The 24,161-nt window shown below is 39.1% G+C and overlaps 1 protein-coding gene across 9 annotated transcripts in view; it reads left to right on the forward strand.

Annotated features, from left to right (window-relative positions):
• Positions 1-24,161, forward strand: part of AKAP6 (A-kinase anchoring protein 6) — a 570,108-nt gene that overhangs the window by 89,644 nt on the left and 456,303 nt on the right. For all 9 annotated transcript variants that reach the window (XM_061180772.1, XM_061180767.1, XM_061180765.1 and 6 more), the window contains one exon: positions 11,519-11,730. The gene's annotated coding sequence lies outside the window, so the exon portion shown is untranslated. The remainder of the gene's footprint in view (positions 1-11,518; positions 11,731-24,161) is intronic.

Below are 24,161 nucleotides of genomic sequence, written 5' to 3' on the forward strand. Positions count from 1 at the left end.
GAAAGAGAAAGACAAATACCATATGATATTACATATATTTGGAATCTAAAATATGATGCAAATGAACTTATTTACGAATAGAAACAGACTCACAGATATAGAAAACAAACTTATGGTTACCAAAGAGGAAAGGGGAGGGAGAGGGATAAATTGGGAGTATGGGGTTAACAGATACATATTATGTAAGTAAAATCAGTAAACAATAAGGATTTACTGTGTAGCACAGGGAACTATATTCAATATCCTGTAATAAACCATAATGGAAAAGAATATGAAAAAGAATACATATATATATATGTATAACTGAATCACTTTGCTGTATGCCAGAAACTAACACAACATTGTAAATCAACTATACTTTAATTAAAAGAAAAAAGAGTACAGGCTCTGTAGTCAGTCCACCCACCTGGATTCAAATTCTGGTTCTGCCACTTATAGCAGCAAGATCTTGAGCAACTCTTGGTGCCTCTGTTCCTTATCTGCAAAATGAGACTCAGTACCTTTCTCACAGGATTATTTAATGATTAAATGAATTAATACATACCCTAACCGTGCCTCTCCCATAGTTAGCTATTATAAGAATAATTATTATAATTTTTCTCTCATTTATTCTTCCTTATTTCTCAAAAAGTAACTCATATTTGACAAAAATATTTGAATCCCTTACTCTGTATACATTTGCTGTATATATGTCTCCTTAGCAATTTAAGCTGAGAGTGTATTTTTATTTATTTATTAAATATTTATTTATTTGGCTGAGCCAGGTCTTAGCTGTAGCATGTGGGAACTTTGTTGCCATGTGCGGGATCTTCATTGTGTCATGCGGGATCTTTAGTTGTGGCATATGAACTCTTAGTTGCAGCATGTAGGATCTAGTTCCCCGACCAGGGATCAAACCCAGGCTCCCTGCATTGGGACCGCGGAGTCTTAGCCACTGGACCACCAGGGAAGTCCGAGAGTGTATTTTTAAAAGATAGCTTTTAGATACAAAAAAAAAGGGAGAACTATACCAATTTAGAGATTAATAGAAGAGCCCGTTTCTAGGAATTCCAGATGAGGACGTATTATAAAACTCTTAGAAGGATAGCCTTTAGAATATGCCTCTTCCTAGTTTAAAATTCTGAGTGGCTCCACATCCCCCTCACCCCCTAGACTGAGCCCTCTTTAAGGCACATTCAAGATCCTTTCATTCTACTTCTCTCATCTTGCATACTCCCCCTCACCTTCTGTAAGTCAAGTGAACAAGTAAAGTGTGGATCAGAACGAATGTCACCCTTAGTAGAAAAACTCAAAAGTTCCTGTTCTAGCCACAGGAAGTGCATAGCGATCCTTCATGTACATTAATTATATACTTATACTTCACATAGTGCAGCAAAGTTTCAATTATTCACATATGAATTATTTAGTTCAGCGGTTCTCAGTCCTGACTGATCATTAGAATAACCTGGGGGTCTTTGAAAAATACATGTAACATCTCAAATATTATAGTAGTTTTTTTCTCCTCATTTAACAGTCCACAGTGGGTGTTTCGGTTGAAGAGCAGTTTTCTTCAACTGATGCTGCAGGGTGGTGCATCCTGGGCACACAGGGGTTCCACCTCAGTCTCTCTCCCTGGTACCATCTGGTTTGCTGCAACTTTCTTCCCTTCCTCATCAGAGTTTACCTCTTCTAAGTTCCATTTCTCCATAGAAATGGAATCTGGCTAATCTGATTAATTTGAGCTAATAATAATATTTTACATTTTATAAACACCATACATTGTTAGTATCAATGAAAATGTTAATTAACATCTACTGAGTGTCTGGTATATGCCAAGTACCATGCTAGACACTTCGATTCATACTAGAATGTCAGCTCCCCAAAGACAGAGATTCTGGTCTGTTTGTTGACTGATGCATGCCAAGCACCTAGAATGGTGCTCACTAAATATTGGTTGAAAAAGTGAATAGATAATCTTAATAATAACATTGAAAGGCAGAATTATTATCCCCATTTCCCAGAGGAGAAATGTGAAGCTTAGATAAATGCTTTGCCCAAGGACATACACTTAGGTGGGAGCAGAGCCTAGAAGAATTCAGGCTCCAAAGCCTACATTCCTTCGCACCTTTTCCCTTCCTCTGTGCCCCTTTCCCTTCCTCTGTGCCCCTTTCCCTTCCTGTTGCTTCTCCCCCTCCACTTTCCCCCATTTCCCTTGCTCTTTTCCTCCCCTCTTTTTTTCATTCCTCCTTCCCTTTTCCCTGCCCTTTTTTCTCTTCCTCATTCCCCTGTCCCTTTACTTACCTCTCTCCCTCTTTCTTTTCCTCTTTTTCTTCCTTCTCTTTTCCCTTCCAACATTTTCTTTTTCCCTTTCCCTTTACTCATTTCCTCCTTTCCCTCTTTCTTTCTTATAACACTTACAAATACGGCATTTGCTTCCTAGATTCTCATAGCACTGTTAGGTAAGCAGAGCAGTTACTCCTCATTTTACAGTTGAGGACTCTGAGAGAGGTTAATGCCTTGCCCGATTTCCCGTGGCTGTTAGTGGTGGGGCTTCAACCTATTTGTCTTCCCACTCATCTGCTTAGTGCCAGTCCCACAGCACGCACTGCCTTGCGGGTATCAGTGGCTGCGATGGCAGATGGTGACACCTCTCCTCCAAAACATTCATTAGCTTCCAACTGAGTGGAGTGGATTCTGAGGTAATTTAGGAACCAAAGCAGGTTTGTGAGGGAGACCATGGAGCAGGTGGGACTTAGACTCTCCTCAGGTCCCACCGTCTGCGTGACAGTTACTCATAAGGCTGTCTCCTATGAGGGAGACTCCAAAGCTGATTTCAAAGCCCACCAATACATGGGAGCCCACACAGCATCAGAAACAGTGCCTCAGAATGGCGCCACTTTGGCGGGGGGCGGGGGAGGGGGGGCGGTATTTACTTATTTTAAATCACCACTTGAAGTCCCAGATAGATAAATGGTGCTGGCTCATTTTTACTGTGACACATCATCTTTTTGTTCAGTCTAGCTCATCTCTTGTACTATTTGTGATACTCTACAGCACACCACTAACATTTTAAAACCTGAATGGCACATTATTAAAGTGCTGACCAACTACAGCAGGTACTATCTACAGTTATGCCACACTTCTTGGGTGTTTTAAGACATTAAGCCAAGGGCCAGCACACCAACTAAAACAGGTCCTGAAGTATTTTGATCTTATATTAGTTAGGAAGCACTTGGCTCAATTCCATACAAGATCTGGGTGTCTTTTTTCTTGTTGTTGTTGTTGTTTTCTCCCTCTATCCCCCAGCTTTATCAAGGTATAGTTGACAAATAAAATTGTAATATATTTAATTTGTACAATGTGATGATTTGCTATACATATACATTGTGAAATGATTACCACAATCAACTTAATTAACACATCTATCGCTTCACATGGTCACTGGGTTTTTGTTTTTTGGTTTCTTTGGTGAGAATGCATAAGGTCTATTGATACACTCTCAGCAGATTTCAAATATACAATACAGAATTATCAACTATAGTCACCATGCTGTACATTACATCCTCAGAACTTACTCATCTTATAACTGAAAATGTGTACCCTTTGATCAACATCTTCCCCAAGACCCTGGCAACCACCATTCTATTCTCTGTTCTATGAGTTTAAATTTTTTTTTTCAGATTCCACTTATACCATACAGTATTTGTCTCTTTCTCAGGCTTATTACATTTAGCATGATGCCCTCCAGGTTCATCCATGTTGTTACAAATGGCAGTATTTCCTTCTTTTTTATGGCTGAATGTATTTTATACACACACACACACGCACACACTCATATATGAAATGGGAGATATAAATCTCGTATATAGATATCTTCCACAGATTATATATGTCTTCCACATTTTCTTTATCCTTTCATCTTTTGATGGACACTTAGGTTGTTTGTATATTTTGGCTATTGTGAGTAATGCTGAAATGAACATTGGAGGGCAGATATCTCTTTGAGATAGTGATTTCATTTCCTTCGGATATATACCCAGAAGTAGGATTTATGGATCATACGGTAGTTCTATTTTTAATTTTTTGAAGAACCTTCATACTGTTTTCCATAGTGGCAGTACCAGTTTACATTCCCACCAACAGTGTATAAGGGCTCCCTTTTCTCCACATTCTGGACAATATTTGTTATCTATTGTCTTTTTGATAACAGACATCCTAGTAGGTGTGAAGTGATATCTCATTGTGGTTTTGATTTACATTTTCCTGATTAGTGAGGTTGAACATCTTTCATATACCTTTTGGCCATTTGTATGTCTTCTTTGGAAAAGTGTCTATTCAGATCCTTTGCCCATTTTTAAATTGGATTATTTGTTTTTTTGCTATGAGTTGTAAGACTTCTTGTTTATTTTGGATATTAAACCTTTATTGGATATATGGTTTGCAAATATTTTCTTCTTTCTTGATTGTTTCCTTTGCTATGCAGAAACTTTTTAGTTTGATGTAGTCTCGTTTATTTTTGCTTCTGTTGTCTGTGCTTTTGATGTTGTATCCAAAAAATTACTGCCAAGACCAATGTCAAGGAGCTTTTCCCCTATATTTTCTTCTGAGGATTTTATGGTTTCAGGTCTTTTCCTTAAGTCTTCAATCCATTTTGAATTTATTTTTGTGTATGATGTAAGATAAGGGCACAATTTCATTCTTCTGCATGTGGATATCCAGTTTTCCCAGCTCCACTTACTGAAGAGGCTATCTTTTCCCATTTTGTGTTCTTGGTGCCTTTGTTGAAAGTTAGTTGACCACATATGCATGCATTTGTTTTGGGGCTCTCTATTCTGTTCCATTGATCTATGTGTTTATTTTTATGCCAGTATCATATTGTTTTGCTTTCTATAGCCTTGTATGATAGTTTGAAATCAGGACGTGTGATGCCTCCAGCTTTGTTCTTCTTGCTCAAGATTGCTTTAGTTATTTGTGATCTTTTTTGGTTCCATGCAAAGTTTAGGGTTGTTTTTTCTATTTCTGTAAAAAATGCACTGGCATTTTCATAGGGATTAAATTGAATCTGAAAATTGCTTTGAGTAGTATGGACATTTTAACAATATTATTTATTCTAATCCATGAACATGGGCTACCTTTCCATTTATGTGTGTCTTCTTTAATTTCTTTCATCAGTGTTTTAGAATTTTCAGTGTACTGATCTCTCACCTTCCTGGGTTAAATTTACTACTAAGTATTTTATTCTTTTTGACTCCATTGTAAATAGGATTGTTTTCTTAATTTATCTTTTGTTGTAGGTATATAGAAACACAACTTAGTTTTGAGGAGCTGGGATCTTAATCTGTTTGGGCTGCTATAACAGAAATACCATAGACTGGGTAGCTTATAAAAAACAGACATTAATTTCACACAGTTGTGGAGTCTGGGAAGTCCAAGATCAAGGGGCTGGAAGATTCTGTGTTTGGTGAGAACCCACTTCCTGGTTCATAGACAATGCTCTTTGCTTTGTACTCACATGGTAAAAGGGGTCAAGGGAGCTTTTTGGGGCCTCTTTTGTAAGGGTGCTAATCCCATTTGTGAGCGATCCACCTTCATGACCTGGTCACTTCTCAAAAGTTCCATTTCCTGATACCATTACCTTGGGGGTTAGGATTTCAGCATGTGAATTCTGGGGGGATACACATATTCAGTCCATAGCACCAAGCAAGCACTATAAACATAGAGCTAGGTAAAGCAATGCTTTTATTACTTGATTTTATTGTTTTGTATGTTATCTCAGTGTATTTATTATGGTATATGTTCTTTTTGTGACATGTATACTTATGAATATTTTAGATTTACTTTTATGTTTGTGTCTGTGTAATCCTTTTCAAAAGAATTCCATGAAGCAATAATATTTTGTATTATGGTGAAATGTTCTTACAATAAATACATTTTGATAGAATGTTTAGACCAGCAGTAAATTAGTACATTTAAAAGTAAAATGTTATCATTGGCTAGAGTAAGAGGGAAATATTGGGATTATGTGCAAAAACTCATTCTCACCTATGTTTTTAAGTCTATATGTGTATGTGTTTATATGCATGTATATTTATGTTTGACTGGTGGTTTGGGAGTTTCTAATTGCATGTCTTTAGCTGGCCAGGATCAAGTCTCTGAGTTTGACAAACTCATGTAAAGAAACATTTACTAGGCAATGTACACAACAAGTGTTTGCTACACAACCTACTCTGCTCTGGAAGACTTAGTCTTTGCCCTGAAGATGCTTGAAGTTGTTTCCATGACAGACATGCATCTAGTTAATGGAATATAAGGTAGCCTGATATAACAACTCAGTTAGATGTAAAGCAAAATGGATACTTGTAATCGGCTGAACATTTTAGCTTTCTTGTTTGTTTCATAGCACTCTAGCAAATGAAGATAACTTTACCAATGGTGTGTAACTCTGTACTTTATATAGAGCTGATTTTTAAGAGTACATTTACTAAATTGGATTATTCACTAAAAAAAATGTTTGTACCTTGTAAAACAAATCTCTTTTATCAGAGCTACTTGTAACTTTGATTTAGTGAGCCCTTTAACGTATTATTTACTGTAGGAATTTTACATATGAAGGTATGATGTAATTTGTTTCTTTTCCATAGAAAAGGGAATCACTTTTTCTAACTAAAGTTATCTCGGGAAACTCCATCTTTCTAGAATGTTTTATTCTTATGCCGGGAGAATATGTGTAAATGAGGGTTAGTTATTTTATTCATGATTTTTCTCAGGTAAGGGGAGGAATCTAGTTTTTTAAAAGACCGTGTGGGCTGAAAATTCTATGTTAATTAAAAGACTCAGTTGTAAATAACTTGAAACAGGTATCATGATCACTATTCCTTCTGTCTCTGATGACACATATTAAATGTTTGTTTGCTGGCTTGCTTTATCATTTTTGGTCAGATTTTCTTAGTAGCAAATTACTTTTTGTTATTTTAGGCAGCAAAAGGAAGGGGAAAAGACTTACACATGTAAGCCTTAGTAAAATCTTACAACATTTCAAACTCTGCTGTGATAAGGAGAAAGCTGTTAGGAAATTTTTCTTTGCCAGGAATGGAAACAATGTTACTTTAACAAAAAAGAAATTAAGAACTAAGAAGGACTTGTTAGGGGATTACTTATGCCTAAAGTAATGTAGGAGTGCGCTAAAGGTTATGGGGGAATCAAAAGTAGCACAAGACATTGGTAGTACCCTAAAGAGCTGTCTACTTGAGTAGATAAGATTAAGACCTATGAAAAAATTGAATACTACAACAGGAAAGGCCCAGAAATGCCAGTGCAAAGTTTAAACAGCACATAAACCCTCATCATATGTTGGTCCTGACATATATAGGTATTTCCTTTACCTATATAACTCAGCACAACTGGACTTCCACCAGCACATTAAAGCCACTTGGTTTTATGTCGAATGTTTTTGTTTGGCGTTAAATCTAGTGAAGCAGCAAACCATATTAACTCTAAAGTCGGGCAAGAGAAAATCTTAAATTCAGAAGATGACAGGGAGACCTTTGAACAGGTTGGGGCCAGTTTCTTTGGCGAAAATCACCCCAAGGTTTGCTTCAGGTTCCAAACTGAGGTGTTCATTCAGGAGCTAATCCATCCTCCCTGGGCTTTTGGAGGCTTTTTGGCCTTTGCTGATGGGAATTTTGCCTGGGAAAGGACAGAGGAATGGGGCTTAAGCTGATTGGAGTATGTAGTCACTGTCAAGTCCGGGAATGTCTAGGAGAAAAGATGAATGACGCATTGCACCTTCCATGTGAGGGGGACTTGCCAGCTCTGGCCCTGACCCTAGCCCTTTGAGGGGTCTCACTGTTCAGTCTCATGCACCACTCCAGAGCCCAAGGTTTTTTTTTTTTTTCTTCCAAGTACGCTTCATGCTAATGGTGCTAATTTATGCCTTACACAGTTTCTTCAATGATTGGATCAGTTAGGGCTCTGTTTACTGTGACTGAAATCCCAAAACATACTGGCTGAAGAAGAAAAGGGACTTTTTGGCTCTTATAATCTACACAGTCAGAGTAGGGCTGATTTCTAGCCCAAGCAGTGTCATCAGAACTCAGTTTCTTTTCTCTCAACTCAGCTCAGCCCTCCCTCTGTTGGCTTAGACACGTCTTCACTCATGAATACAAAATGGATGAGCTACTTCAGATTTGACACCCTTTCAAAACCAGGAGCCAACAGTGATTTCTTTACAATGTCTCACTGTATCTTATTGGCTTCAGTGGGGTCTCATACCATCTCTGAACTAATTTCTGTATGTCTGGGGATGGAACAAGCTTATTGGCTTAAGACTGAGTGGCATTCTGCATTCCTTGGTTGGATTCCCACCCAAAGCATATAAGTTAGAATGTGGAAGAGGTAATGTCTGAGAGGAAATAATAAATCCAAACATTAGCTAACTACAATAATAACTGAGCTTATTATTAATATTATGGTTGCAAATTCTATTCTGATCACCCATGATTAATAATAATATCTGTGCGGTTATCTAAAAAAAGTAGAAGGGATGGCGTGCGTTTGACAACAGTAAGAGCCACAAATGACCACTGTAATTTGGTATCCAAATATTTTTGGCCAACAAATGTTCTCAGAAAGTATATACTGATTAAAACAGCATCTACAGCCAGCATGGGTATATGGTCATGTAGGCCTGTGGTTAGAGTGCTTGAGTATTTGTATATTTTGTGAATGAAGGTTAATTTTGAAGCCAGAATTCCAGAATTGGGCATTGTTGGTAAAGGATTGACTAAACCCCTTCTCCTTCTGCATAAGATTTCGACCTCTGGTTAATTCTATAGCTCTGTTCTCCTGGAAACCTGAAAATAATAAAATGTCAACAGTATTGCCAAGTAACATTGCTTAGGGTAGAAATGGCCCTGGGCTAGTAAGAATGGCCACCTGGAAGTAGGAGAGTTTCCTTGGTATGGCCCTGGCTCTGTTCTCCAAGAGGGGCTGTTTATCCATTCTGCCCATGGCCCTGGCTTTGTCCTCCGGGAGGACCCCTTGTCCATTACCTTCCCTGAAGTGAGTAGTGAGGGGTAAGCCCTCATTGGTAGCTGTGCAGACTTTGTAAGCCATTTCCTAACCATCTTATTCCAGAGTCCAGAATCTTACTGGACCTACAGGCGAGAGCTAAATAGCCTCCCCTGACTGGGGTGAGTGGGCTGTTAACGACAATATTAACAAGGTTCAACGTTTCTGTGACGTTTTTGGTTTCCAAATGCTTTTATAAACATTAGTGCATGCAATCCTCAAAACAATACCACAAGTTGAGGATTTGGGGGTAGTGAGAAAGGCCATTGGGAAATTCAAGGTGAATTACTACAGCCCCATTCACACAGCAAGAAAATACTTCATGACTTGCTTCTGCTTTATGGGTCCACTTTTTAAGCCAATCCAGGCCATTTTGGGGGCCAGTGATTCAGCCACTTCAGGTTGATAAAAGTCTGACTTGGCCTCAGATTCGATGAGACATCCATCTCTTCCCACCAAACCAATGACTTTTTTCTGGCAAAGAAAACTCATACTGAGAAGCCATATTCAAGTCTGGAACACCTGATCCCACCCTCTTCTCTCCCTTTTATAGAACGGTGGATTTCAGTTATGGAAAGTCTGATAATATTGTTATAGAGCCATGACTTTCACTCCATCTTCCCCTGTGGCTGAGGGTTTCATCAGAGTGCCTTCAGAGGTCAGATCATAGCAGATGAGATGGGGGATGGGGTTGAGAAGAGCTCGTCAAACTTGGCTCTGGGCTTCTTATCTCCTCTCAACCAGGGTAGCCCAGCTTTGATCTGTATCATTAGAAGATAGGGTTCCACTACTAACAAAAAACTTGAAAACCGTGGTTATTAGCTAAATCCATCATCTCTGCAGATGAAAAACTTGAGGCCCAGAGAGGTTAATTTATTGACCTGATGTTACACAGATGCTCACTGGAGGAACTGGCATTAACACTTGGGTTTCCTGAATCCCAGATCAGTGCTCTTTGCACTGGAGTGGCTGCCTGTTACTTCCCTTGGTGTGGCATGTGGCCTAAGATAAGGGTGGGAGTCAGGCTCTGCCCATGACTGAGAGCACGGATGACTTGGGCAGGCAGCTTCACATCTTGTTCTTGGCCTCCCAATTCCTCATTAGGTGAAGCAAGAACAATCCTGGCTTTGCATCAGGGAGGGGATGCTCTGTGCATAGCTGATGGTGCACCCTGCTAGGATCTTGGCATCTTTCAGGCATTTTATCAGCCGCCATTTACCAAGCCACTGCCTGAATTCCTTCTGCTATCTCATCTCCCCATCCCCCATGCTGCTGGTTAACAATGCCATTTAAAATCTCAAGTAGGAGGGGACGACATAATTGTCTCATTAGATTTGGGGGTTTTAGAATGTTGTTCTTCCCCAGAGTTGTGCAGATAGAGTGGATGTATGTAGGTCAGCTTGATTCTCTCTCTATCCATGGTCTGAGAGTATTAAATATGCAAGAGATGGCTGCTTTGTCCATGTCTCCTTCTCCCCAGTTCGCATCACATAATGTTTGTTTCTGCTCAGGAGTGGAAAGAAATGATTGCTTTAGTTTTGCTTTTCTTTTACGAACTAGAGAAATACCTCACTATGTCTTATCTAAATGTGGCTTTTCACACAGTTTCAGCTTTTGTGGGGGGAGGGGTGTGAGTAATTTCCTCCTGTGTGTCTCATTGCCCCATAGAGAGGAAAACAGAACCCCAATGTTTGGAATGCCAATGATTTAGGAAGTTTCTAGCAGGTCTGCCATTTGTTCCAACTACCAGGTTTGGTCCCAGAAAAAGACTCTTGCATTTTGGCTCTGAGTGGTAGGGGTTCTCTGCATGTCAAGGGAAGGGGCCCGAGAAGTTGAAGGTGATGTGGTGTGCCCCCTAGATTCTAAACCTCCTTCCTATCCAATGTGCCTATCCAATGCTCAAGTGAGAGCTGGGGCTATCCAATGTGCCTATCCAATGCTCAAGTGAGAGCTGGGGCTAGTCTGCATGAGAAGGTTCTGTGTCACATGTCATGTGTCTGGGTTGGTGTCCATCAGTGGAAATGATTAGGACAGACTTTGTTGGTAGGAGTTTGTCCATATTCTGAGAATTACAGCCTATTTTCTTTAGAATTAGAGTCACTTTCTCAGCTGTTTATATTCCATTTTTAATTTTTTTTTCTGTTCCTTGCTTTGTTCTTTTGGTCTTTGACAAATGAGAAAAATTCTTTTTAATAACTTTAAAAAAAAGTAATTGAAATGCTGTCCAGAGAGGAAAAAAGTAATCAAATTGCCTAACAGAGAAACATTGTCCTTTTGAGTTTTTATTTGTTTTAGCACTAAATCTCATTCCCCCCTCCCCTTTTTCTAAGTGTGTTACAACAAAGTAGGAGGTAATTTTTATTTTTTCCAAAATGACTTCAGGGAAATCCCTTTTAAACCTATGGATTTTAGCCCAATGAGGGATCCTCTTCCTTTGATCTAAATTTTGCATATTGTCTGTTTCTTACAGGGCTTCCGTATTGTCTCAGGCTCCACTGGAAATGCAGCAAGGATTCCTAGCACATCCCAGTTGCCATAGCAACAGCAGTCTTTCCCATAATGAGCTGCATCATCTGAACTGATGTCACAGCATCATGCAGCAGGTCAAACAAGGCATCTCCTAGTATTGCATCCTACAGATGTGCTGTAAACATCAAAAGAAGGCGGTGGGAGCAGGAGATGGTGAGTGTTAAATGTCTGGGCCTTAATTTTATGGCTGTTTTCTTGGTTAGTCGGTGTCTGCTAAGGCGGTGATGGGAGGATGTTGTCTGCTTAAAATGGACTAGGGAGAGAAGGGCTGTTTTACCTAAATCTGTTTTCAGGCTGCTGGGTTAAGACAAAGGCCTATAAGAGTCATAGAGGAATCAAAATATGTGGAATTATTCTTGTTCTATCTCTGCCTGTTATTTTTAGTGTTCTCATGGAATTTTTCATAAACATAAGATATTTTTCTATTGCAAAACCCCAAATAGGCTCTAAATTGAGCAGTTCACAGTATTTAAAGATTGTAAAGATATCTATTTCTTTTTTATGGGGAGAGCTCATTCGTCCCCTATTTGCTCTTGTGATTTATGAAATATTAAGTGATTTACAGTATGAAATTCAGTATTTACCTTGGTTAGGTTTCAGTTTCTTCATGGCAAGGAACGAATGCTGAATAAGCATTTGACATAACCCTGATGTGAAAGGGGATCTCTTGAATGTTCAAGACAGAATTTTTTAAAAGCATAGAGACCCAAACAAAATGAAATTACTTGAGCCTATTGATTTATATGGTAGTCCTTCGACCCGTGTCCTTCATAGTTAGTTGAAAGACTGCCACAATATTTTTTCATCTCTAGCTAGTCCTCAAAATAGCTGGAGTTATCTGCAGGCTGACTTGTAACAAGTCTCCTCTCTGCGGCAGTTGCAGTGAAGGGTAACCCTATGGAGAGCCTCTGCAAGTGGCAGTGGTGTTGCTACCTCTTGCTTAACTTTAACCAGAATCTGATAAGATGAATAAATAGCAGAGTCCTCAGTGATTGTGGCAAATACAGATCTCTGGGCTCAGTCATAACCTCAACTCAATTCTGAAACTCTATGTAAACATGTATGGTGCTTATTTCAACTCCCAGCTCTGTCTTTAGGCCTCTTCATTATTATTAATTTTTTTTCTAAAAAATATGACCTGACATTATCAGATAAGGAGCAGTGAGTTGCCTTTTGTTTTGGGCAATGGATTTCCCAGGTGCAGCTGATTGCTACTAAGGGAGGGAAAGGAGGAGACGCATGTCAGTCCAATTGATCAGTGTGTCCACTTGGGATCAGGGAGTGGTCTTTGGCTCAGTGCTGCCAAGCTGATAGTTTTTATTTGAAAAGTCGTACAGGAATGAATGGCAACCCTTGAGTTCCTCTTCTTTGAGGCTGTTTATTGAGCCTAAAAGAGATGCATCACAGGAAGCAGGAAAAGCAGTACCTCTTGCTAGCTTGGAGTGATTTGTTTTTTTTGTTTTTTTGTGTTTTTTTTTACACAGAGTCTAGCCTATTGGTCCCATTAGGCACTAGCTGGGATGAAAGACCTTGGATTTAATTAGTTTGTTTATACACATCACACACATGCTGCTCTTGGTCCTTTAAGTTTATGTGCCTGACGTGCAGCTGTTTGGGATGGGAGAGGTCAGCTCAGCCTGGCTTTACCGCAGGCACTTAGGAGCATGGGTTGTTCATTGCCTGCTTTTTTTATGTCGTAAAATGTGAACAGAAAGCTCTGCTGGGACTTCTGGGTGTGAATACAGCTAAGTCAGAAGCTCTAAGGTGACAGGGAGGAGTGCTAGATGGTGATGGGGGAGGGGAAAGTGCGTCTAGTGGCTGGATTAAGGGTCTGGAGAAAATCACTCAGTGGCCGTTGGAATTCATTTAAAGTATTACTTCCAAGGAAAAGCAATGAAGAAAGACTTGCTTTGGTAACATAAATTGCTAGGAATAAAAATAACCAAAGGCAGCATTTTAAGGAGTTTCCTATTTGCTTAATTTTTGTTTCTTTTGTCTAACAGTGTTCTCAGCTGCTTCATCATGGGTGATTTGTACCATTACTGGAAGTCGCAGAAACCAGATTCCTTAAAGGCAATGATAGGAAAAGTGGAGTCATGCTTTGAGGGTGGGGAAGGCGCTGGAGGGTGTGGGCTGACGCAGTTATCTGGTAGAATCTCCTTCTAGTTTAGAGGAGCCTGTGATCTCTCCTCGCCTCTGCAAATGTTCAAAATGCTTTTGCAGTTCCCCAACTTTATGCTTTTGTGCTCTTTTTGCTCTAGGAGAACAAAGCCCTAGTAACGGGAGCTGTCATCCTGGGTGCTCGGTTTCTTTGCAGAGGGCCACAGCCTGTGCTGCTCTCTGATTAGCTGTGTGTCTTAATTACTGGCTAAGGCTATTTCAGTTGTCTTAGTTTAATATATCCCCAAGGGGTGGATGGGGTGTGCGTGTGTATGGGGGATGGGAGAGATTGCTCTATGGCTGCATTTTGTGGTGTTTCACTGAAACTTTCTAGAATTTAGAGAATTTTGTTTCACAGTGATTAGTGAAAGATCATTAAGATCATATTTATTGTGTGGCCAAGTTTAGACCATGGAAGCCTGACAAGAAACTAACTTCCTCTATGCTTTTGGTTATGGCTTTCTTCACTGAATTACAAAGGTACAAAGAAGTTAATTCTTTGTAGATAACTAGGCCATGGTGGGGTGATAAAAAGAAAAATCATAGTAGCAACCACAGCTCTTATTTATTCAATTCTTATTATGTATTGGCACTGGACTAAACATTGTATGTAACTTATTCAGCCCTTATAATGACATTATGAGATAGAGAGTAACAATCTCGTTTTATAGGATTAAGTTATTATTATTTACATTTTACAGAAACTAAGTCTTAGCCAGGTTACCAAATTCGGCTAAGGTCATATAGTTAATAAGTTATTGGACCAGGATTCCAAATCAATGTGATTTGACTGTGATGCCCACCTGCTTACCCACAGTCATCTTAGTTTTATAGCATCTTAACTGTGTATACCGTAAGAGCAGTCATCTTTACTCTATCAAACTCACCCCACCCTTCTCATTGTAATTGGAAAATCAGATTTCACACGTAGGATGAAATCTCATTTACAGCACTAAGATCCGTTTTACTACAGGGATGAGCATGAATCTTGGTCAGATCCTACTCTGATCCCGGAGATTAAAGTAATGCAGACTTGATGCTCAGACCTTTTGCCAGTACCCTTGCTTGACATATCTTTCTAGCAGGATCTGAGTATGGGAAATGCTACACGAATGAGTGTGGGCATGATGGAGTTGTAATAAAAGCAGGTCTTACCTGAGTCAGTAATGATTCAAGTTTGTTGTACCTGTCTTACCAGCTACATTTGTAGTGCTCTGCTAACTTTAAGACATTTGAATTCCTTGCCAACACCAGCAAGGAATAGAAGAGTAGACCTCTTTTACAGTCAGGAAGGTGTAATCCATCTCGTGGGTTAGGAAGATAAAAGAGAGTTATTTTGCTGAGTATTATTAGTGGCTGAATCTAAATGCTGCCTACCTCTGACAAAGTACAAGAATGACCGTCTTGTGCAACATCCTGGAAGCCTTGTGTTTGAGGAGAGCTGCTACAGTCATCTCTGCATCATCTTGCCCATCCCCAGCTATCCACGCCCAGTGTCATTATTGGGCCGTAAGGGCTGTTCTTTGTTTGACTGTGGGGCTAATGCACACACTGACAGCACATTGATATTGATTCCAGTATGATGAATACTTAGAAATATTATTCCACAGAGCTCATTAGCCGTTACTAGGTTCTGGGAAGAAGTTAATCTTTGTCCCAGACTGTTTCAAGGAGGCCCAAGCTCGTGTCTGCATGAGCTACAGGAATTAGAGGCTGACCAGAAAGCAACGGAGTTGCTGGGTGCAGTGACCACAGGAGTTAGGTTCTATTTAGGGAATAAAAAAGCCAGTGGAATTTAGGGAAGTTGGTAGTCCTGCTACATGTCTCAGATTTCCTTCTATTTCCAATCCTAGAATTAGGGAATGATAACTTGTTTTGATCCTATGTATTCAATTGAATTTAACACCTATTTATTGAGTATCTACTATGTGCCAGGCAATGTCAGGAACATAGCAGTGGAACAAGACAGATGCAGATCTCTTACCCAACTGCATTCTAGCAGCAGGGGTGGAGGTGCGGAGATAAAAATAAACAGATAAATTTACAGTGGAATAATTTATTCTCTTTGATACTGTAGTACTATTTCCATTTACTTCTATTCCAGAGATACACCCATTATCTCTGCACATATGCATATATGGTCTACATGTGGAGGTAAAATCGCTGCATTGAATGATAGGTTTGGTTTTTTTCTTACTTTTTTATATAACATTCATTTTTATTTAACAGCTACCTTCATTAGATATTCATTGAAAAGAGGTTCACTGTAAGCAAGAAGTAGGTGCGGGAAAGAGGTTGAGCGTCTAGAATTTTTTTATATCAAAGTTTCAATACAAATTAAAAAATAAAAATTATTTTATTTTGCTAACTGTTCCAGTCAGCAAAGAAAAATAAACTGTGGGCACATCAGACTAGGAAAGAGGAAATGCAATGTTAAATGAAAATGAAAAAAAAGGGGAGCGGTGTGAACTAGCAGAATAGTTCAATCCAAACTTTTTAAAGATCCTGGAGTTGTTTTCATTTTTCTACCTTGACAGGCTTAAGCCCTGTGATTTTTGCTTGATTTCCATAGAGCATCTCCATCACTTTGGCTTTGGTGGAGCCAAGTAGCTTTGATTTTTTTCTTCTTCAGTTTGGATTAGAATCTTGCTGGGTGTGAACAAAGCCAATTTGGTGATTAGCATTTTGTTGGTATTAAGCTATTCTGAAAAGTATAATTGTAATTAAACAAAAAGCACATGTCTATCTCAATTGACATAAACCTGACGTATGGAAATATGAAATGTATATGACAGATCAGTTTAAGGAGTTTTTTTTCATTTTTATGAAAGATATTTTTAATCTTTAAAAACTGTCCAGTAAGCCCTCTAAATGGAACATTCCAGCCAGCATGCTGGTGGAGGTATGTGCCAGTCACCTCCAGCTACAAGCAGCCTGTTTATTCACCCTAGTATGCCTTACAAACATCACTTTAAATGGGAAGCATTTGTCTAAACAATCATATTAACTAATGTATTCAAAACTATGATTGTGGGACTTCCCTGGTGGTCCAGTGGTAGAGTCTGTCTTACAGTGCAGGGGACATGGGTTCGATCCCTGGTCGGGGAACTAAGATCCCACATGTAGTGGGGCAACTAAGCCCGTGATCTGCAACTACAGAGCCCACGTGCTCTGGAGCCCGCCTGCCACAACTACGGAGCCCACGCACCACAACTAGAGAGAAACCCATGTGCCACAGTGAAGACCCGACATAGCCAAAAAATTAAATAAATAAATAAACATGAAAAAACCCCAAAACTATGATTATATTTTTAAAAATATGTTATTTATTTATTTTCCTTATTTGTTTTTGTTTTTTGGCTGCCTTGGGTCTTAGTTGCGGCACTCGGGATCTTTGTTGAGGCGTGCGGGATCTTTTTGTTACAGCACGCGGTCTGCTCGGGTTTCTCTCTAGTTGTGGCGGCGCGCGGGCTTCTCTCTAGTTGTGGTGGCACGCGGGCTTCTCTCTAGTTGTGGCGTGTGGGTTTTCTCTCTGTAGTTGTGGCACGTGGGCTCCAGGGCACATGGGCTCTGTAGTTTGCGGCATGCGGGCTCTCTCGTTGAGGTGCGTGAGCTCAATAGTTGTGGCACGCGGGCTTAGTTGCCCTGCAGCATGTGGGATCTTAGTTCCCCGACCAGGGATCAAACCTGCGTCTCCTGCATTGGAAGATGGATTCTTTACCACTGGACCACCAGGGAAGCCCCTCAAAACTATGACTGTATTTTCATGAAATTTTTCATCCTTCACACACGTGTGTGAAGGATGTCTGACTTGTGACAGTCACTTGTGGATTGACTGTTCCTCTTTGATGGCAATTGCACATACCCAACTCAATAGATGGGCCATGAATGGGAAAGCTTTTCAGGGGAGTATCACTTTTTATAGGACTTTGGCTATAGCAACAGACTTTTAGGTATTTTGAATTAATAGGGCTGAAGATTTCGTTTCCACAAGCACATACCTATCAACAGCTGAATCCCCCAGTTGGTTTTAAGACTTGGTGAAGACAAAGGAGAGACTTTTTCCCTTGTAAGTCACCAGCCATGTTTTCCTCTGTTCTTTAGCTGTAGGGCATGCTCCAAACTCTTCCAGCCGTCTTGCATTTGTTTGCTTTGAGTCACAAGGGGAAGTGGGAAGAGAATGTAGAACCTTTAGAGCAGGGTCTCAAACTGGGTGATTCCTGAGCTTGTTTTGTATAGCTGCAGGGCAGGCTTCATGGGCTGGCAACCTATGTTGCAGCATAGGGCCCTGCACTGAGAGGGGTCCACACTTGGTTTAATGCTCTGCTATTGCCAGCTTGCAATTCTTAGTAATTTTTGAGCAAGGGGTTCTTCATTTTCATTTTACACTGGACCCTGCAAGTTACCTAGCCAGTTCTGTATGGCCCTTTTGATATAAAAAATTGACACACAAATCTGAGTTTTAAACTTCTCTTTAAGAATTAGATGGTGTGGCTCACTTGGCAAGAGTTGACTGCCTTAGATGGAGCAGTATTCTCCAGTTCATCATGGTCTCCCCGCTACTCCCATCCATTTACCCCCACTGCTGCTGCTTGAACCCTGTGGGTATTTGAGTTTGAGACTTCTATTCCGGAATAATTCACATGGCAATTGTAGAGCTTAAAAAAAACAGAAGGACCATTGTCAAACAACCCAGAGAAAAGATGCCATGCATAGTAATTTAGAAGCATCCATGGTAATTCACCACCATGCACAGTAGTTCAGTGGGATTTCTTTTACAGGCAATGGGGGGGACATATTACATTGTACCTGAAGATATTTGATAGGTCAGGCTTATTTGTCACCACCACTGCTTTCAGGGGAGAAATCAAATGTTCTTTGCAAAAAAGCTAATTAACCATCCTGTTGGTTCATTGTTTGTATTAATTTTCCTGCCCTTTGTTTACTACTTGATTACTTTTATCCCCTGCTTTGTTTAACTTTATTTAAATTACACAATATTTTTATGCTGGCTGGGTATTTTTTTAGCGCTATTTTTTTCTCTCTATTCTTTCTTTCCAGGAGGCTAGGGACCTATAATTTGAGATTATATTACTGTAGGAAGAGTTCACTTTTTTTTTTAGTTAAAAAGGGAATTACAGTCAATATTTATAATGAACCCTTCTCCAGCAAGGGAGTTCCAGCCATGCTAATGTTAATGTTCATAAGTCCAGATCTGCCATTACTATTTATAATAATGAGATGCTGGTGACAGACTCCTGGACTTTATAGTAGGTGAAGCATTCTCACCCATCATGTCACAGTGAAAAGATACTGTATTAATCTACAGATGTGCAGAGAAATGTTAGAGAATTAACATGAATGATGGTATTTGCTGCACTGGAAAAAGGTTAATTTTTTTTTTTTTTGGCCGTGTGACAGTAAACAAGGACCTGACAAATCCGTAAGGGGCTTTTGTCACATCTTAGAGATGGAGTCTTCTCTAAGGATCAAGCCCCAAGGACTCACAGCTTTACTCTGTACCCTGTAATAATCCTAATGCCCACCATGTCCACCACTGTACAAGCTGTAAAGCCAGCTGTTTCAGATAATTTCACCAGCAGTCAACAATCAACAGATGTGTCAAATGTCTACCATGTGCAAGACCATGTGCTGAAGAAACACTTTACAAATTAGGGCAACCAAAGGCAAGCACATGTATATTACTTGGAGAGCTTGTCATAGATTTAACACTGTGTTGTCTGGGCTCTGCTTAATAACTCTTTACTTTTTCTGGCCCACTCAGAATCTTTGTTTCCCACCCACTCTCAGCTTTTTCAGTTCTTAATGCTCATCCTTTGTTTCTACCCCATCAGTCTCCAATCACTGTAACCTTCTGGGATAGCTGTGAATCCACCAAAATCCTCCCCACCAGCAGCCCCCCAGGCCCCCATCTTCCCTACTACTGTTTATTCCCATTATATTAGCATAAAAATAGCCCATCTAAAACCAAATGACACTTCAGCTCCCCTTGTGAAGTAATCTGCTTACATTTAGCTTTAAATATTTAATTCAAATATTGCACTGTATTTAACCTGTTTTTTGTTTTGCTGTGAATTAAAAGAGAATGAGTCCAAAACGCATATTAGTCACTCTTCCAGGCAATCTATGTGGGGCATCAACTAGAAATTACCAAAATAGCAGGGCCTTATGTGGTAGAAGACTACATGCAAAATTAAAACAGGTGTACAAATGTAGTTAAAAATTTTTGTCCTTCAGTGTTATTACCACATTGCATTTTCAATTAAAAATAAATAAAAATGGGGGAAGGGGATGGTGAGAAGGTAGGCATCACAGCAAGGCTCCAGAGAGAAACACATTTCTTCAGCCTTGGCTAGGAGTGGCACGCAGCTTATAGAACACTGAGAATATCTGTCTCAGAAGAGCAGCTGCTTGAAAAGAAAGGACAGACCTGAAAATAATGGTAAAAAATAAAAACAACCACAAAACAGGCATGATTGCTCAGAGAACTAATAAAGAATCAGATTGGTGAATTAAAATATTACAGTTTTCACTAATTTAGTGTTAAATAATTGATAACATGATTTTTAAGCATTTGAATTTTGACTAAACTGAAAATGAATATGCTAAGAGGCAGAGGACCAAGAAAAAAGTAACGTAACCAGCTTAAGAAGAGACATGTTTCACCATGTTATTTTTTACTTAGAGGGTTTTTCCTTTTGGTCCTTGCTCTGGTTGGTATTATTAGGTTTGTTTGTTGTGAAGGTGAATAAACCCATATATTTTGTTTTAATTTAAAAAAATATTTTCTTTAAGAAAATAACAAAAATCATGGTCTCTGGCATGATGTTTTTTTCTGGTTCTTAGATGCTAAATCTTAACTCCATCCTTTTGTAATTACTACTTATGCTTAATACCCAAACACGAAGTAGTAAAATGAGTGCTGTCAACCAGTTTGAGGGGAAAACAAAATGCTCCTTTTCAGAGATACTCTAGAATCTCAAATGGTGGTGGAAAGGCCACATTACCAAATTTAAAGTGAATTTTTGCAATGGCTTGTACCAAATGAGAGATTTCTATTCTGGATTTTGGAATCCTAAAATCCAACAATTTACACATATGTATGTAGACTGATATTCTCTGTGCAGGAGATTAGTGGTGGGGGAGTTGGGCAGGGGTGGGTGGTCCCAAGAAGGGAGCAATAGCTTGCTTCCCTTTTGACTCATTTCATCTCCTGACACCCTAAACCTAAACAGTAAACAAGAACAGAGCCTGGCAGGGTGGGTTTTGGAGCCGGGCATATTTACATTTGAATCAGCTCTAACATAAGATGATAAGGTCTGTGATTTTGAGTTTCTTAGAGTGTCATTTTCCCCATATGTAAAATGAGGAGAATATCCATTTTACAGAATGACATGAAGTAAGTATTTTTATGTAAAGTTACTAGCACAGAGCAGGCATTTGATAAACAAAAGTTATTATTATTTTGCTATTCACAAGTAGTGGGGTAAGATTATTACTCCCCCAAGAAGAAATTTAATTTCTCAACTTCAACCCTGAAACCAATGAAATACTTTTCAGAGCTTTTATTAATGGAAAGAAAACCCCTTTAATATATTTTAAATGCTATAATATATTTTAAAGGCACATATATTATCTCACATAATTTCTTTTTCCTCCTTAATTTTTCTCCATGGCATTTATCACCATCTGCAAACTACACATTTTACTATATTGTTTGTCTCCCCTTAGTACAAAGCAAGTTGCACGAGGGCAGAGATTTTTGTCTATTTTGTTCATTGATGTTTCCTTAGCTCCTAGAATAGTGCCTGGCATGTGGTGGTGCTCAGTAAATTCTTGTTGCACGAATGAGTGAATCCACATAACCCTTTGAGAAAGGCAACTTGACTGTGTTCAGTATGTAGAAAATGAATTCTCTTTTTCAGTGATGCTTTTCAAGGTTCTGAACACCTTTGAGTGATTCTTGCTATTCCAGATAGCATGTCAAGAAGCCCTTCTGGCTGATGGTTAAGCCATCATACACCATCCAGTATTCTAAATTCTTCCACTGAAAGCAGGGATATTGACCAGGCAGCTCTGATGGGCTTCTCCTCTCCATGGGGTTTCTAAGAGGGAGCTGGAGTTTCCTTGGTCATTTGAAAGATACATTGATTCTTCTACTAGTGGTTGTCTCTTTCTATCTCTTTAGTGAATTTGAGACTCCTTCAGGATAACTTATTTATTCTCCTTGAAATCATGAATTCTGAGCTGTAAATCTCAGATTGATTGATGGATTGGTGGGATTCAAAGGAATCTTCAAGGAAAGCACCAGATAGGGAGAATGATAAGCCATGGCAGTCAACTCTTTCCTATTTCTATAAAAATGCTCTAATGAGAAATAAAGCAAAGCACAGGCACATAACAATACACTTGCTTGGCCAGAAGAACATACCACTTCATAAATGAAGGAAATAATTAAGAGAGCCGATTTCTGCTATATATTTTGAATTAGAGGCAAACTATCTTTTAACAGTGGATATCTATAGCTGAATTTCGTACCAAAGACATATTCTAAATGTCATGCTTTTGAACTATTTCTCAGCCAACAGGTGTGAGATTTTTTTCTTGAAATTCAAACCATTTTGACAGCATCCTATTTTTAGAATGGCTTCCTCTTTTAAAAGGCAAAACAACATCCAAAAGCAATTAGAAAAACATCTTGAGAGAAGGCAGTGTTCTTGTTATACCATAATAATAATGGGCTGAATAAGAAAATGTAATGCTGTTAAATTTATAGTTCACAGTGTTTTTATTAATTTTATTTTTTTAAATTTTATTTATTTTTGGCTGCGTTGGGTCTTTGTTGCTGCACGCGGGCTTTCTCTAGTTGCGGCGAGTGGGGGCTACTCTTCGTTGTGGTGCGCGGGCTTCTCATTGCGGTGGCTTCTCCTGTTGTGGAGCACGGGCTCTAGGTGTGCGGGCTTCAGTAGTTGTGGCACACGGGCTCGGTAGTTGTAGCTTGTGGGCTCTAGAGCGCAGGCTCAGTAGTTGTGGCACACGTGCTTAGTTGCTCCGTGGCATGTGGGATCTTCCCGGACCAGGGCTTGAACCCGTGTGCCCTGCATTGGCAGGCAGATTCTTAACTACTGCGCCACCAGGGAAGTCCTATATAGTGTTTTTATTTTATGGTTATGAAACATATTTAATATATTTACTTTTAGCAACCTCATCATGCTACAGGATAAAAATTATGCCTTATGAAAGTTTCCTTACATCTGCAATACATGCCATGGCCAGTTGCAGTACACAAGGACATTATTGTGTTCAAATAGCATGCTATTTTTATCTATTTCAAAGAGCCCTGGACTGGAAGTCAGGAACCTGAGTTTTAATTCCTGCTAATATAATCTTCCTGAACTGTAGTTTCCTCCACAGTAAAACAAAAGGGTTAAAATAACTGATTTCTGTTTCCTTTTATCTCTAATATTTTATGCCTCACTTAAAGGGTTCTCCCTATCTTTCAATTGTTCAGCTTTGTCATTTTTCCAAAATGATATTCCATTAGAATATTTTAAATTTGCTTAATGCCCTCATATAGATGAAAACATATTTTAAGTGTATACACCATTTAAATTTCACACTTGTGTGTTTCATTAGCTTGTGTTTCACAGTACTCTTGGTGGTTAACCTATAGTCGATACATAAGGTTTCACTTAAACAAACAAATTACTGTCTTTCACAACAAACTTAAAAATTTTTTTCCAGTTTTATTGAGAAATAATTGACATACATCTCTGTATTAGTTTAAGACATAGAACATGATGGTTTGATTTGTATATATTGTGAAATAATCACTACAGTAGATTCAGCTAACATCCGTCTTCTCATATAGATACAATAAAAAAAGAAGAAGAAAGGAAAAAGATTTTCTCCTTGTGACGAGAACTCCTAGGGTTTACTCTCTTAACTTTCCTATATATCATACAGCATTGTTGGCTATAGTCGTCATGTTGTACATCACATCCCTGGTACTTCTTTGTCTAATAACCGGACGTTTGTACCTTTTGACCACCTTCCTCCAATTCCCTCTCTTCTTACCCCCCTCAAAACAAACTTTTAAACAGTTCCCTTATCTTGTAAATTCAAATATTTTCTATTTATTCTTTCTCCCTTTTAGCCATAACATGTATTTTCTGTTAATGAGTTGAGCGAAATATTTGGTGCTCCTGTATCCTTTCTATTGGGTGTGGAATTTCTTTAGAAACTCACACTGCTGCTCCAGACATTTCCCCAAATACCTGTGTGTGTGCTTTTATAAGGTCAAACCATATGGAATTCCCATTTTTGTATGTCAAAAATGGCCAAATATTTGCAGTTTCATGTGGTTCAACCTAATAATTTGTTAATTATCATAACAATATGTT

The sequence above is a fragment of the Eubalaena glacialis genome, chromosome 2 (assembly GCF_028564815.1).
Source record: "Eubalaena glacialis isolate mEubGla1 chromosome 2, mEubGla1.1.hap2.+ XY, whole genome shotgun sequence".
NCBI lineage: Eukaryota > Metazoa > Chordata > Mammalia > Artiodactyla > Balaenidae > Eubalaena > Eubalaena glacialis.